General features: G+C 39.1%; 2 long non-coding RNA genes across 4 annotated transcripts in view; one reads left to right on the forward strand and one right to left on the reverse strand.

The window, feature by feature from the left end:
• The window catches only part of LOC138743163 (uncharacterized), a 42,336-nt gene extending 30,371 nt beyond the window's left edge, over positions 1-11,965 (reverse strand). For all 3 annotated transcript variants that reach the window (XR_011344681.1, XR_011344679.1, XR_011344680.1), the window contains exon 1: positions 11,790-11,965. This is a non-coding gene — a long non-coding RNA (uncharacterized lncRNA). The remainder of the gene's footprint in view (positions 1-11,789) is intronic.
• The window catches only part of LOC138743164 (uncharacterized), a 28,601-nt gene continuing 20,153 nt past the window's right edge, over positions 6,587-15,034 (forward strand). Inside the window, exons 1-3 of the long non-coding RNA XR_011344682.1 lie at positions 6,587-6,703; positions 7,451-7,583; positions 11,114-11,243. This is a non-coding gene — a long non-coding RNA (uncharacterized lncRNA). The remainder of the gene's footprint in view (positions 6,704-7,450; positions 7,584-11,113; positions 11,244-15,034) is intronic.

Below are 15,034 nucleotides of genomic sequence, written 5' to 3' on the forward strand. Positions count from 1 at the left end.
AAATTGTGGTGTGAACTTCCCTCTCAAAGTGGAATTGTTTCTTCTGGGAAATTTGGCAGTTATAAAAGTTAACTTCTCCAGAAGTAAATCTAAATTTATTAAAATTGCATTGTCATTAGCCACAGCAGTTAAGGGGGGAGGGGCCATGGACTGAAATCATAATATTTTATTTTTTTTATGCAGTCGGTAGGAGAAATTTACAGAAGAAACCATCTAAATTTGACTGCTGTGAAACAGAAAAAGTCTTTGACAATAAACTTGAACTTGAATTTTAGAACATCTATTGAACAAGTAGAATCATATTAGATCATAAATTTTAATTTTAATTTTTTCATTTTAAATTTAAACATACAAAAGGGTAATGGGCCATTTCAGCCTGCTAGTCTGTGCCGCCCAATTTACACTGAATTATCCTACACCCCTGGTACATTTCAAACAATGGGAGAAAACTGGAGCCCCGGGTAAATCCCACACAGAAGACACGGGAGAACCTACAAACTCATTAGAGACTGTGCGGGATTTGAACTCAAGTCCCAATTGCTGGCACTGTAAAGACATTGTGCTAACCACTACATGCCTCCCTGGTTAGATTTTCTGTAGTACAAGTTTAAGCATGTTTTTCTTAATTTATTGTACTTTAGTTTCTTTTATATTCCTTTAATTAGATAATATTCAAAACCCTAATCATTGAATATTAGGAACAAAATCTTACAGTTCAAAAGACAGTTTCCTTCCTGCTGCAATCAGGCTCCTGAATGAACCTCACATCTCATGCTGCCCTAGTTGTGTCTTAATTGATCTTTTCATGGTTTCACTGCACATTGTTAATGTGCTCTTGTCCTTCTTCGTATTTTTGCATGCCGACTTGTAGAACTGCTCACGAAACACCTTTCTCACTGTACTATGTATAATCTAAGAATAAACCTGAACTTAAACTTTCACTGATGATTACATTTCAACCTTTGTTATACAGCACTCATTTCTAAGTTTTATCTTGGCACAGTGACAGATTACATTGTGTTTGTATTGTATATAGATATGTTTTTGGGAGATTAATTGGGGCAGGTTACTTTTAAGAGTAGGTCATTACAAACACTTCAAAACAGATCTCATTTAAAATACTGGAGTTCTGCTCCAGCCAGACAGGGAACGTTTGCAAAACCTTTGAGGAGTGCCCAAGAGACTTCACTAATGGATTGTTGTTTTGAAAAGCAACAGATGAAAGAGATCGGAGTAGTAGTTCGGAGCCACAGGCTGTCTGGGATTACTGATAGCTGTTCTAAGAGGGTCAAGTGATTTTGCAAGCAGAGTCAAAAAGGGTTTTCTCAGCGAGCGAGAGGAGGGAGATCAGTTCTGCATTTTTACAGTCAGCAGCAACAGCTGGGACTGGAACAGGACAAGCTGACAAGCTTGTGGAAAACCCTATTTGGAAGATGGGTTGTGAGTGCTTAGTTCAGCCTGGTCAAAGCCCTTGTGGTTCATACAAGAGGAGAGGACTGGCTGCCTAATGTTTCACTTGAAATAAGAGAAACAAAAAGGAACTCTGTGATGACCTGAAAGAAAGAGGTTATCATCTGGAAAACCCTGATGGGGCAAGTTTTGTCAGCAAGACACTGATTAAAAGGAATTATTTTGTGTCCACGGACAACAAATCCCTCTCTGAAAACCGACAAGAACCTTCCTGAGTGGCAACCATTTACCTTTCAAGCATCAAAGCCTGGTGAACTTCATAAATGTCAAATTCTGTGCACAGTACAAGAATTGCCTGCAACCAGTGAACTTGGAGGAATGAGAAGCGAGATTGGACTGTGAATCAAATAACTTTTCTGAACTTACACACACATGTGTGCTTTGAATTAGAAGGAGGTTGTTAGGTTAGTAAAGTTAATGGAGATAAGTTAAAGTGTGATTCTGTTTTCAGGTTTAAAGATAATTCAAAGCAACTTTTGTTGAAGTAACTATTTGTCTTGGTGAATATCTATAGCTGCTGGGCTTTATGGTCCTCTGGGCTCATACCACCTAAATGTGACAATACAGCCCGACTGTCCTCACACACCCTACTTCCACACCAGGTCTTAGTTCCAACCTTAATGATCATCAGAGCTAACTTAATCCCTGTGGTTTATCTGTTTCTGTTCTTCCTTATGACATTATTATATTTCTGAGATCAGGGCAAGGCAGATCACTGAAGAGATGAGAAGATACTTACACACCAACAGACTCCCCATAAACACACCCACAGACGTAAAATGTCACATAGTCTCTTTCTCATGAGTGTTATTGGCTGATGTACTCAGAGAATTTGATACAATGACTGATACAATGATGATTTTCTGAAGAAAATACCTTTCAATAAAATGAAATAATGCTAATCTGGATCGCCAGTGAACACTATAAATTGATTCAATATCACTTTTACATGATGCATTCAAGATAGATTATGTTTTCCAGAGGAAAAGAGGCTTAGAGGTGGCCATAAAGTGGTTTATAGCATCTTGAGGGGCACTGATAAGTGCATGGCCACTGTCTTTGTCCCAGGGTAGGGAGTTCTAAATCGAGAGGGCACAGCTTTAAGTGAAGGGACAAAAATCAGATAGGGGATCTGGGGATCTGAGGAACAAACCTTCTAAACCAGTGTCTCGAGGAAGTGGCAGAGATGGTGACATTGAAAGTATTTATGCAGATACAAGATTTCTATATTCTTTTATTGTCGTAATAAAACAAAAATGTAATACACTATTACACAAAATTTCCTTTAGTTTGTCATCAGGCAGACTAAGTCATCATTAGTATCATCTGCTTCCTCTTACAGACAAGAAAGAGAAGCAAAAGAAAGTCCCTTTAGAATCTTTCAGTGCACATGCATTCACCTCCAGCCCTCCCTTAGCCTCTTCTGCTGCACAGACTCCTGTTCTATCCATTGGCAACCTGAACTCCATACCAAAATCTCCAATATAATCAAGGCGGCTTCAGCACCTGAGGCCTTTTGGGAGCACTTCTTACCCTCAACAGCCTCTTGAATCCCCATTCTGATCAGCCATTCTCTTGCATCCCTCAGCCTGTGTGAGTCTTTCAGCCACTGAGGCCACGACTGATCTGCTGCTTTGATCACTGCCCTATAGGGTTGTCTCCCATGCTTTCTCTCAATAGGCAGTGTTTTGCCCCTCTTCTGGTGTCCTGCGCCAGTCCACTGCTCCTGCAGAGTCGGCAATCTTCCCCCCCCCCCGGTCGCTGCCAGTGCAAGTGCGACTGTCATGGGCATGGACCTTGTGGTTGCAGGATTACAATGAAAAACTACAGATGAACATCACTGGGGAAACACAGCAATCAAGCAGCATCAGTCGGAAAAAATAAATAGTTGATGTTTCGGGTTTGAACCCTTCATCGAGACAGTTACATTAGAAGAATATGGGGGGAAAAAAGCAAGCAAATGGCTCTTGCTCAGGTAGGCACCTTGGATAGCATGCACCATTCAAGCTAAAGGGCCTCTTTCCATATTAAATAAATCTTTTAATATGACAAAAGGCAAGTTCCTATATACTTGTTCAATATATCCTGCAGTCTTGTGCATATGTACTCCCAGGTTGCTGTATGCATTTTAGGACTGTTCCATGATCTACATTGCTTCTTCTCAAGTCCTCTATCAACATGCATTATGTTATTGGCCAGTATACTTTGTGTAGCGGTCAGTGCAATGCCTTTACAGTGCCAGCGACCGGAACCGGGGTTCAAATCCCACATTGTCTGTCAGGAGTTTGTACGTTCTGCCTGTGCCTGTGTAGGTTTTCTCTGGGGCCTCCATTTTTCTCCCATTGATCAAAACATACTGGGGTATTGGCTAATTGGGTGTACATGGGCCAAAATGCCTCATTACCGTGCTGCATGCCTAAATTTAAAAATGCATCGAATCTGCTACTTCTGTGATTTTCTATCCTATCTGAGCCTTGTTATAGCTGATTGATATTGATCTCTCTTTGACATTCCTCCATGTTTAGAATCATGGGTCAATGAAATACAGGCTGTTCCTAGATAACAAACTAGTTTCATTTGTATAGCCTTTCATAAGTGCATCTGCAATTCAGAAATTACACAAAACACACTTAATATGTAATCATGCCTACTCAGTATTGCATTGGCATAAAAAGCATGCACAACTGTTGACACACACACAGACACACACACAGACACACACACAGACACACACACAGACACACACACAGACACACACACAGACACACACACAGACACACACACAGACACACACACAGACACACACACAGACACACACACAGACACACACACAGACACACACACAGACACACACACAGACACACACACAGACACACACACAGACACACACACAGACACACACACAGACACACACACAGACACACAGACACACACAGACACACACAGACACACACAGACACACACAGACACACACAGACACACACAGACACACACAGACACACACAGACACACACAGACACACACAGACACACACAGACACTCTACTGCTTGTTGGAACAACATGTGCCAAAGTTTTCAACGTAATACTCTGAGGTGAGTATGTTCACATGTAATGATGTCATAGGTTGAGTGTTTATAACCTGGGGATGGCCAGTATCCAAATTTATCTAAAAATATAGCATTCTTAATTCCTAACATTAGAGAATGCTCTTATCTACCACCCTCCAGTGTAAAAGTACATCATTTTCCACAAGTCCTAATCCTTAATTCAAATAAACAATCCCTGCTGGAATAGCCTTGCATGCCTCATGGAATTGTATGCCCTCAAGTTAAATGGGAAACTTATATTGAAGCTTAAAGTCTCCCAGGGCTTTACTTATTCTGCAGACTTCATTCTCAATGATTAAATGACTCTTGCTTTCTTTTGTTGAGTTCTTGCATTCCTCCCATCATGGTGCTAGATTTTCATCCTCTCCACTTTCATTCAGGTTTTTAAAATTACATTATAAAGCTGACCAGACTCAAATCCTTCATGACCTTTATTCTGTTTGTAAGGATTTTACTCTTTTTTGATTTTATTTTAAAACAATTTAGACCACACATGTGATCAAATATAAAATTAAAAAATACAAATATACAAGTCAAATACTGCTGCATGTTGGTTGTAACCCCAACCTTCCCACTACCCCCCCTCCCCATCCACACCCACCCTAAAGACTCCAAAAAGTGGGAGAAGGGAAAAAAGAATGAAAGATAGAGTGGAAAAAAATAAGAAAGGTTGCTGGAAAGTGCCGTTCACTTCACAGATTTCAGTTCATTATTTAACTAGTCTTCTTTCGAGAAGCTTAATGTGGACTCGAGGACTGGAAGAAACTCAACTAAAGATTTTCATCTGAGATCTGTAAAAATGGTCTCCATATTTGCAGAAATATGTCAAGCTTATTTCTTAGGTTGCAAGTAATTTTCCCCAGGGGAACACAGTGATTCCTTTGTGCATTCCAGCATACCAAACCAAGATGGGAGTTAGACTTTCAAGTAACTGCAATACACTTTCCGGCCACTGCCAATGCAATTATAACAAATTCAACTTGAGATTTAGATAATTTTAATCTTGGTCTTAACCCCATTACATTTCCCATAAAAACAATTCTGGTTTTGTGGAAATGGAATTTCATAATCTGTTCCAAAAAAAATTCCTAAATCACTTTGGACCAAGTCAAATGTAAGAAAATTCCTATCTCCTCACCACATCTAAAACATCAATACAATAAGGCTGACTTTAACTTATTTAATTTCTGTGGCAAGAGATATAACTATTGCAAAAAATCGTATTATACTAATCTATACCATACATTTATTGTACTTGTCATAAATAAGTCCAGTTTTGCTCATCAATACTTTCATTTAAGTCTGATTCATATCTTTGTCTACACTTATGAATCCCTGTTTAGGGGCTTCTGTTTGAAGTAAGAAATACATGGCCAAAGTGAATTTCTTTGTGTTTCCATTTTGAAACAGTCTCCATATCACTACAGTTTAATAAAAACATTATTGGCCCCAATTTTTCCTTACATATGCTCTTAATCGAAAAAGGTAGAATATTGTGTTGCTAAGGATTCCATGTTTTTTTTTAAACTGTTCAAATGACATAAATTGTCCCTGCTCATAGCAATTCTCAATATATCTGATCCCTTCACAAGACCAAGTCTCTAAAATGTTATTACCCACTTTAAAAGGGATAAGCCTATTTTGAATCAGAGGTGTTTTAGGAGATAGACCACCTGTTGTTCCAATCTCAATTTATTTCATACCAAATATTATTTGTTTTAACAAGGGGGCTCCTTTCTCAACATATTAATTTTGCTTCCCATTTATATATAAAATGTTCTGTTATTTTCTTTTCTACTTTTTTAAAAAATAATTCTATGTTCAACCATGCAGGCTTGCCTTCTTCCTCAAAAAAAGGGAACAAGAAATGATCATTTTTAAAAATTGGGAGCTGTAAACCTCCCAAATCATATTTCCATGTTAATTTTTCTATGGAGACTCTAGTCATCTTACCCTTCCAAAGGAATTTTCTGACATTTTTTTTTAACTCCTGAAAATATAGCTATGAGTTAATGGAATGGGCAATGTTTGAAATAGGTACTGAACTCTTGGAAATGTATTCAATTTGACATCATTAACTCTTCCAACCATGTGATCAAGTCTTCTTCAACCTTTTTAAGCAAAGGTGAGTAATTTAATTTGAATAAATTCTTTAAATTGATATCTGTATGTATTCCTAAATATTTTATTCCACTTAAATTTGGTTTTTCTGTGGCACTGAATATCATCTCCTTCTGTAAGTGGCATAATTTTCCTCTTATCCCAATTTATTTTGTTACCCGATACTTTCCCATTTTCGAGTACAGTTTCTGTAACGAAGTTACTGGCTCTGTCAAATATATCAATACATCAGCAAATAAATTTATCTTATATTCCTCCTGGTTGACCTTGAATTTCTTTTTTTTTTTTTTTTTTTTTTTTTTTTAATTTCTTAATGTCTGGATCTCTCCAAATTGCTTCAGAAAGTGGTTCTATAGCTAGAATGAAAAGAGCCAGAGATAGCAGACATCCTTGTCTACCAGGTCTTGTCAACTGGAATAGTGCAGAGACTTCTCCATTTACCATCATTAATCCAATTTATAAAAATGTGGCCTAATCCAAATCTTTTCAGCACTTTAAATAGCAAGTCCCACTCCAGTCTATCAAATGCTTTATTGCATCCAAGGCCACAGCTACACTCAGATCACCTCTTTTCTGTGCCAATTATACTAAGCAATCTACTTACATTATCAGTAGATTGTCTCTTTTTCACAAAGCCTATTTAGTCTATATTTCACCAATCTATTTTCCAAGGGTTTGGGAATGACATTATCTTAATTTAATGTTTAAATAGGTGTATAAGATGACGGTTTTAAATGATTTCTAACCAAAGGGGAAGCTACTCACGCGAGGAGCAGATCGAACTCCAGTCCCAGGTTTCTTCCACCCGACAGTCTTCTGGTGCCTACCTCTTTTGACTGCCCGTTGGACTCTGGAAGACCCTGCAGCAAGTTTGTTCCTCTTTGGTGAGATTCTTGAAATGTTTAGATAGATTTTTTTTCTTCAAGGTTGTATTTTAGAACTTTTTAATCACTTTCCTGGGAGGGTGGGGTTCTTGCTTCCTAACCCTGGCACATCTGACCTCCCCTTCCAAGGAATTTTCTTGATTGCCTCATTGACTAACTATGCACTGTCCACTTACTGCAGTTGAAACACAATGCTGGAGAAACTAAGCAGGTTAAACTCCACAGTGTACTCTACTTTATATAGCAAGAATAAGAAGTGTCAACTTTGATGAAGAGCTCAAGCCCAAAAAGTTGAAATACAACTTTATCCTTGCTATATGAATTACTCTGTTCGAGTTTTTCCAGCATTGTGTTTTTATTTCAATCATGGTGTCTGCAGCCTTTCCTGTTTTACTCCACTTACTGCAGTTCTTGCTTTACATCAGGTTTTGGCTTTACACCTCAATCACTGGCAGTTTTTTTGAAGTACTCGTTGCACGAAGGATTCTTTTCCTGAAACTGTCATGAGGGAGAATAAGATGGAAGGGTGATGCACATGAATCAGTTGCGAAACTGTCTTGGCACCAAGACTTCCAACTCTGCACTGGAGTTACTTCACTAAGACCATCTGGGATTCTTTTGGGATCCCTGGTTTCCTCCCAAATTTCAGAGAACTGCTTGTAGGTTGATTGGCTAATGTGAATTCTCCCAGTGTTAGATACATGGCAGGACAATCAGTGGAGAATTCATGGGTATCTGAAAGAGAGTAGCCACTGGGGAAATAATGGTAGGCAGGGCACTTAATGGGAATTCTAGCATGGAGTGAAACACAAAAGATGCCGTGATTGTAGTAAGAATACAAGTCACCCTGTTAAGTTTGTGCTAGGACTCAGTTTAAAAAAAACACAAAAATGTTGGAGAAACTCAGCAGGTCTCAGCATCCATAGGAGGGAAAGATATAACCGACGATCCTTTAAGTCCTGAAGTTACCCTTATAGAAGTGCTCAGGACTGAAACATTGGTGTTTTCTTTACCTCCTATGGATGCTGCAAGATCTGCTGAGATCCTCCAGCATTCTTGTGCTTTTCTTAAAAAAAACTGAGCCCTAGCACAGATTTAACAGGGTGACTGTGCCGCAAGGAAACACAAGAAAGGTGAGTCATTGTGAGGAACTGATGTGAAAAGTTGGTGCAGCAATTGCATTGGAGTAGGGAATATAGTGGAGGGCAAGGCTGGGTCAGTTTGAATATATTCATGTATTTCAGGTATGGCATACACTCCATATAAAGTCTGTATAATACCTTAAACTATTAACATAAAATTACATGTCATTTGAAAAGGTATTGAGATGTCTGGAAGACAGGCATTAATAAAAGAGATTAATAGACCTCAAGACAGCAATAAAGGAATGGAAAATTACATAGAAGGCATCGGAACTGCAAGGAAAATAGGAGATTTATGGGGAGAAGGCAGGTAGGTGGAGTTAGGTCATAAATTAGATCAGCCATGATCTTATTGAATGGCGGAGCAGGCTCGATGGGCCATTTTTGGCCTACTCCTGTTCCTACTTCCTATGTTCCTATGTTCCTAGAAGGATAATTGGAATGGGAACTATGAAGACCTAACAAACTGAAACAATGTCAACAGCTCAAACATCAGATGGAAAAAGAAGCACATTTAGCATGATCAATGGAGTTTATCTGGCCAGTCAGGTGTGTCATAGGGACTCGTCAAGTTCATTCAGTGTTTTCTTTTATTATCTCAGACCAGTCAGTTCGCAGAATGACTGAAACCTTTCATGTTCATTTAGGCTTTTTGGGCTGCTGTTAATTTTCAGTAGATTGTCCAATATCCCAAGCAGTGACTGAGACCTGCGAACTAGCCTTGTAATCTAGGATAGAGTTAACGGCTTTTTTAGGTTATTTTTCCCAAACGATGCTGACCACTTGACATTTTTCTTACTAGATAAAATCACTGAAAAATAAGATTAACCATTTTTCTCTATGATGATATAAAGTTACTACAATTATAAAATGGAGTGCTTATCTAAATCATTTCGATCATCTCTGTGGAGTGTAAAATGTCAATTAAGGTGGCTGTCCATATCAAGACTAACAGTGTTGGTGTTAGTCACTCCAGTAATTGTCAATGTGCTAACTGAGGCAATTAGCAAATCTTCATTTGCAGCTAGTCATCTTCTACTGGTCTCTCCCCTACACTGGAACAATTCTTGAAAATCAAAAATCTTTTAAGGATGGAAATCTGAACAGCAAATGCTGGAAACATCCAACAGGTCAGGCAGCATTGGTGGAAAGAGAAAGAATTTCAAGTCACTTCAGATCAAGATTCTGAAAAGCAAATATTAATCTGAAGAGTTCACTCTGTTTATATTTTTGATGGCTTTAGTTCAGGGAGAAGAACAACTGGATTGCATTGGTTTCATTGCTTCAGCAGTGAAGGAGACTATTCAGTGACATTCCATTAACAATGATGTCATCTCCCATAATGAACTGTCGAGTAATTTGCCGCACCTATTCTGGTCCTGTGGATATGAGGGCTTTTTGAATTCTGGTGTGAAAGCCAAATTTCATTTTTTTTATTAGTATTGAATAAACTTTTACTGCCTTATCAAATTTCCACTATGGCATGGGATCTATACATAAACAATGATTATGCAATATGATGGTTCAATTTTTTTTAGAATTTTGCAATATTTTCAGTCATATATCATCTGATTTTGGCATATAGGATTGCTTATCTTCTTGAATATTTACTGTCACATGTTCCAAGATACAGTTAAAAAAAACTTTGCTTTGCGTGATCTCCAGGCAAATCAACCCATACAGGTAATGAAATAGAAAAAGTGCAGGGTAAATAAACACAGGCAGCAATAGTATTAACATGACAGTGGAGAATATAGAGGAAACGACAGTGCAGAAACGACATATTTTACCAAGAGGCCCATTCAAGTGTCTGATAACACTGGACAATGAAAATTTTGCTTCCTGAACACTTTTGGGTGTATTTTATGGATTCTGGGCAGCTGATCATGAAAATCACCTTAAAATATTCATATCGCATACCCTTTATTTAGATATAACCTACTTTTGTGATTTCCTGTCATATGTTAAGTCTACTTCAAGCCTACAAAACCATGAAGGGCAACGTTTCATTGAAAATTAATTTTCTGCATTAGAACTTGGATTTCGTCCCTGTTGATCTCAGTGCAGTCAGTGGCGAGCATGATGAAAGGATCTCACCAGGGCGACCATGGAAAAGTGGTATCAGGGGCAACTGGAATCCACCAGTCTTGGCCGACTATTGTTGGTTACTGACACAAGAGGCACCAGATGCTGGGTATAAATGAAAATCAGCGGCAAAATATTTTTAGGTCAGTTGAACTAACTCAATGTGTCAGCATCAAGATGCGATTAAACCTGCTAAATTCAATAAAAGTTAATTTAATGTTTCTCCAACTTCCTACGTGATGCAGCAAATCTGAAGTCATCTGTGTTCAGCTTGAAGTTGTCTATCATAATTTTTTTTGTCAGGAGCCAAGCCTTTTGAAAAAAATATCATCCAGTGTAACAGCAAGTGCTGGAAGGAAAAAAAAAACTGAAGGAAACAGGAAGAAAAAAAAGCAGGAGACACCATGATGCAAACTGTGGTGGGTTTTTTTGGGTGAGTTGCAATGATAAATAATCAAGCCATTTGAAACTATTGCCAAATCAACATCACAGAAAGGGATGTCTAAATTGTGTAAAAAGGCCTACTCCCAACTCCATGGATTCTTGCCAAACACAAAAACATGGTGCTGGCAGGAGCAGAGGACATGATGGATAATTAGATTAATTCACTCACAACATTGAAGGGATGAGCATTGGCCCATTTGTTCTGCGTGGAAAGTCAGGTTTGATGGGTCCCATAAGCAGCGAGCTTGAATACAGGTGAGTTAAACAGTGATCTTTATTTACATGCGAGGGGAAGTTCCCACAGTGATAAAAGACAGACACACACACATGAACACATTTCTGACATTGTATGACACACTCACATCTGATCTAGTAACTACTTGATACTCACAAAGAAATAGCTTTACAATCAAGTAATAAAATACGATGCCCACCACCCCTTAGTATAGTGTTGGCACAGCTCTTAAAGAAACTAAACACAATTTCTAGAAACACAATACCACAGCTCCCAACCTTTTGACAGCGCACACCTTACCAATGACTCTCCAGCACTGCCCATGGCTCACAACCTGGAGTGGAGGTAGGGTTCATCCCAGGGGAAGAAGAAGAGACCAAAAGATTATTTGTGATGGGCTTTATAGTCCCATCAGCTGGAGAGTCCAGCCCAGATATTGATTAGGTAATTAAAGGCACCAAGAAGTTTGTGCTAACATAAGGGTGGGGCTTGATTAGCAGGTGTGGTAACTTCTGACTAGGAATCTGCTGGTAGGGTCACGTGATACACATGATCCTCCACATTACACCTTGATATTGGATTGCCAATTTGTTAATTCATTCAGTGTAAATTCAGTGCTATATTGGTAGTAACAAATGAAAGGATTTAACTCAAAAATGCATTTCAGCAGGGATTTTAATAGGTTATATCAGTAGAGGACAATTATACATCAAAGGGTGATTTATGTCTGAGTGAGGATTTTTATTTATTTCTGGGCACACTTTGAATAGATTGTATATTTGTTTTGACTGTAATGATTTATGCCTATTTGGAGCCTTCCTTCTCTTAATATGAATTCGATGAATAGTTTTAATCGAATGAAAATCATTTTGTTTTTGTTGGCAATTTGTTGCTGCCATTTTAAAAAATTTGTTTTTAAAACATTTAATTTGTAACCATTAGTCCTAAGTCTGAATTATTTTTTTCCCCTTCTGAAGAGAATTTCCCAGTAATGACCACAGCTGTGGTCAAGAGTTTGTGTTGGAAAATGAATGCTTGTGATGCAAAGGGAGTCTTCGTGCAGGCGAGCCTAAAGGTGAACTTGGAGGTTGAGTAGGTGGTGAAGAAAATGAATGCAAGGCTGGCATTCCTGTAAGAGGAATAAAATATAAGGTTAGGGATATGATGTTGAGGTTTTATAAGGCCCTGGTGAGACCTCACTTGGAGTATTGTGAGCAGATTTGGGCTCCTCATTTAAGACAGGATGTGTTGATATTGGAAAAGGCTCAAAGGATGTTCACTAGGATGATTCTGGGAATGAAATGGTTATTATATGAGGAGCTCTTGGTCTATACTTGACAGAATGTAGGAGAATGAGGGGGGGGGTGGGGATCTCACTGAAACATTTCAAAAGGCATAGACAGAATAGCTGTAGAAAGGTTGTTTCCCATGCTGTGAGAGTTTACGACAAGAGGACACAACTTCAGCATCGAAGGGCGTCCACTTCGAACAGAGATGCAGAGGATCTTCTTCAGCCAGAGGGTGGTAAATCTGTGGAATGTGTTGCCACATGTGGTTGTGGAGGGTATATTTAAGGCAGAGATTGATAGGATTTTGATTAACCAAGGCATCAAAAGTTATGTGGAGAAGGCCGGGCATTGGGGCTGAGTGGTTAAAAAATGGGTCAGCTCATGATTAAATAGCAGGGCAGACTCGATGGGCTGAATAGCCTATTTCAGCTCCTATGTCTTATGATCTTATGGTTTTATGTTAAAATAAACACAGACTGGACATGCATTACATTTTCTGATAATTAACATACAGATTTTTGCAAAAATAAAAAAGGAGGATTTATTGAGTGCATTACATGCCATGTGAACATCTCAAAGCCAACTCAGCTAACCTTGTGTATTCCTAACATTATGCTGGTGCTTCCAATAAGTTCTGAGCTCTGTCACTACATGGAAATGCCCCTCCAGGTTGGGTGCTTGTGTTTATGTTGCAGTGCTTGAAACTACTACCTTCTCATTTGTAGAGTGCACAACATGTCAATCTCCTGATCCAGGGTAGCACAGGAACGCTAGAATTTTGAAGGCATTGCTTTTGGATGAGAGCTGAGACCTTTGGCCTTCTCTCTCTTCAATGGGACCGAAAAGAGTCTGTGGCATGATTTGGTGGACAGCAACATTCTTCCATCAAACAAATCCTTTGGAAAGAAAGCCTTGCTTTTATACAGCAGCTGCCACAACCTCAGGAAATTTTCAAAGAGCTTTACAACCAAAGAGGTGACTTGGAAAGCACAGTCAATCTTGCATTGTAAGACAAAGTGTATTTGCTGATCTATCAGACAGCTCTGTGATAATTATCAGAAAATGTGTTGCGAAATGAGAGATGAAAGTCACTCAAAACCACTGGGTGATTTAAACCTAGTTCTTCTTTGAAATACTGCACCGAGCATTTGTACAAACTTGCCTTAGAATCTCAATGGACAGGCAAACTTTTCAGGAGTGCCGCACACCCAAGTTTATTTACCATGGGATTATCCCAATACAATCCAATGAAACAGTGTTCTCCAGTCCATGGTGGAAATAATGCACACACAATGAGACATAACATTCATACAGTCAAACTATACATATGCAAAATTCTTATATACATATATTAAAATAAATATTATATATAAATAGTAGTGTCTCCGAGAGTTGTTTAAGCAGTTCAACGGTCATTCAGCTGTCTCACTGCCTGTGGGAAAGCAGTTCCTCAGCCTGGCCTCATACTCCTGACGGGAATAGCTGAAAGATGCTGTGTGCAGGTTGGTAGCCATCCTTACAGATTGATGAGCTCTTTTAAAACAGCAATGCTGGTAAATCACATGGATGGGGAGTGAAGGAAACCCCAGTGATTCGCTTTGCTACTTTTATGGTCCTGTGGATTGACCTTCAATCCAATGCTCCATATCAACCTCACCACAGTGTGATACAGGCACCAGGACATTCTCAATAGTGTTCCTGTAGAAAGTCACCAGTAGCCTTTCCTTTTAAGGAAGTGCAGTTTGCTGATGCACCTTCCTGACAAGCGAGGAGATACTGTGTGACCAGGACTGGTCATTTAAGTTGACTCCGAGGAAGTTGGTGCTTTCCACCATCTCCACTACTGAGTTGGAGAGCACCAACCAATCTTTCCCTTGTACACATTGAGATCAGGTTGCCAATTCATGCACCATTTCTTGAGAATTTTCTCCTCTTTTGATCTTGCAACTCACCATTGTTGCTGATAAGGCTGTGGTGTCATCTGCACCCTTGATGGATCTGTTGAAACTGTTCCTGTCATTGCAGTTGTGGGTCAGTGACATGAACAGGAGCAGGGTGAGGACCCAGCCCTGAGGGGCATCAGTGAGATTGTGCTCAATGTTCTGTTGCCAACTCATACAGACGTTGGTCTTTCCAACTGAAAGTCCAGAATCCAGTTACGGGGGGTAGGGAGGGGGTGTTGAGCCCCAGTGAAGACAGCTTCTCCACCAGCCTCTGAGATATGATTGTAATAAACGCCAAGCTGAAGTCAATGAA

This window comes from Narcine bancroftii, chromosome 9 (genome assembly GCF_036971445.1).
Source record: "Narcine bancroftii isolate sNarBan1 chromosome 9, sNarBan1.hap1, whole genome shotgun sequence".
Lineage (NCBI taxonomy): Eukaryota > Metazoa > Chordata > Chondrichthyes > Torpediniformes > Narcinidae > Narcine > Narcine bancroftii.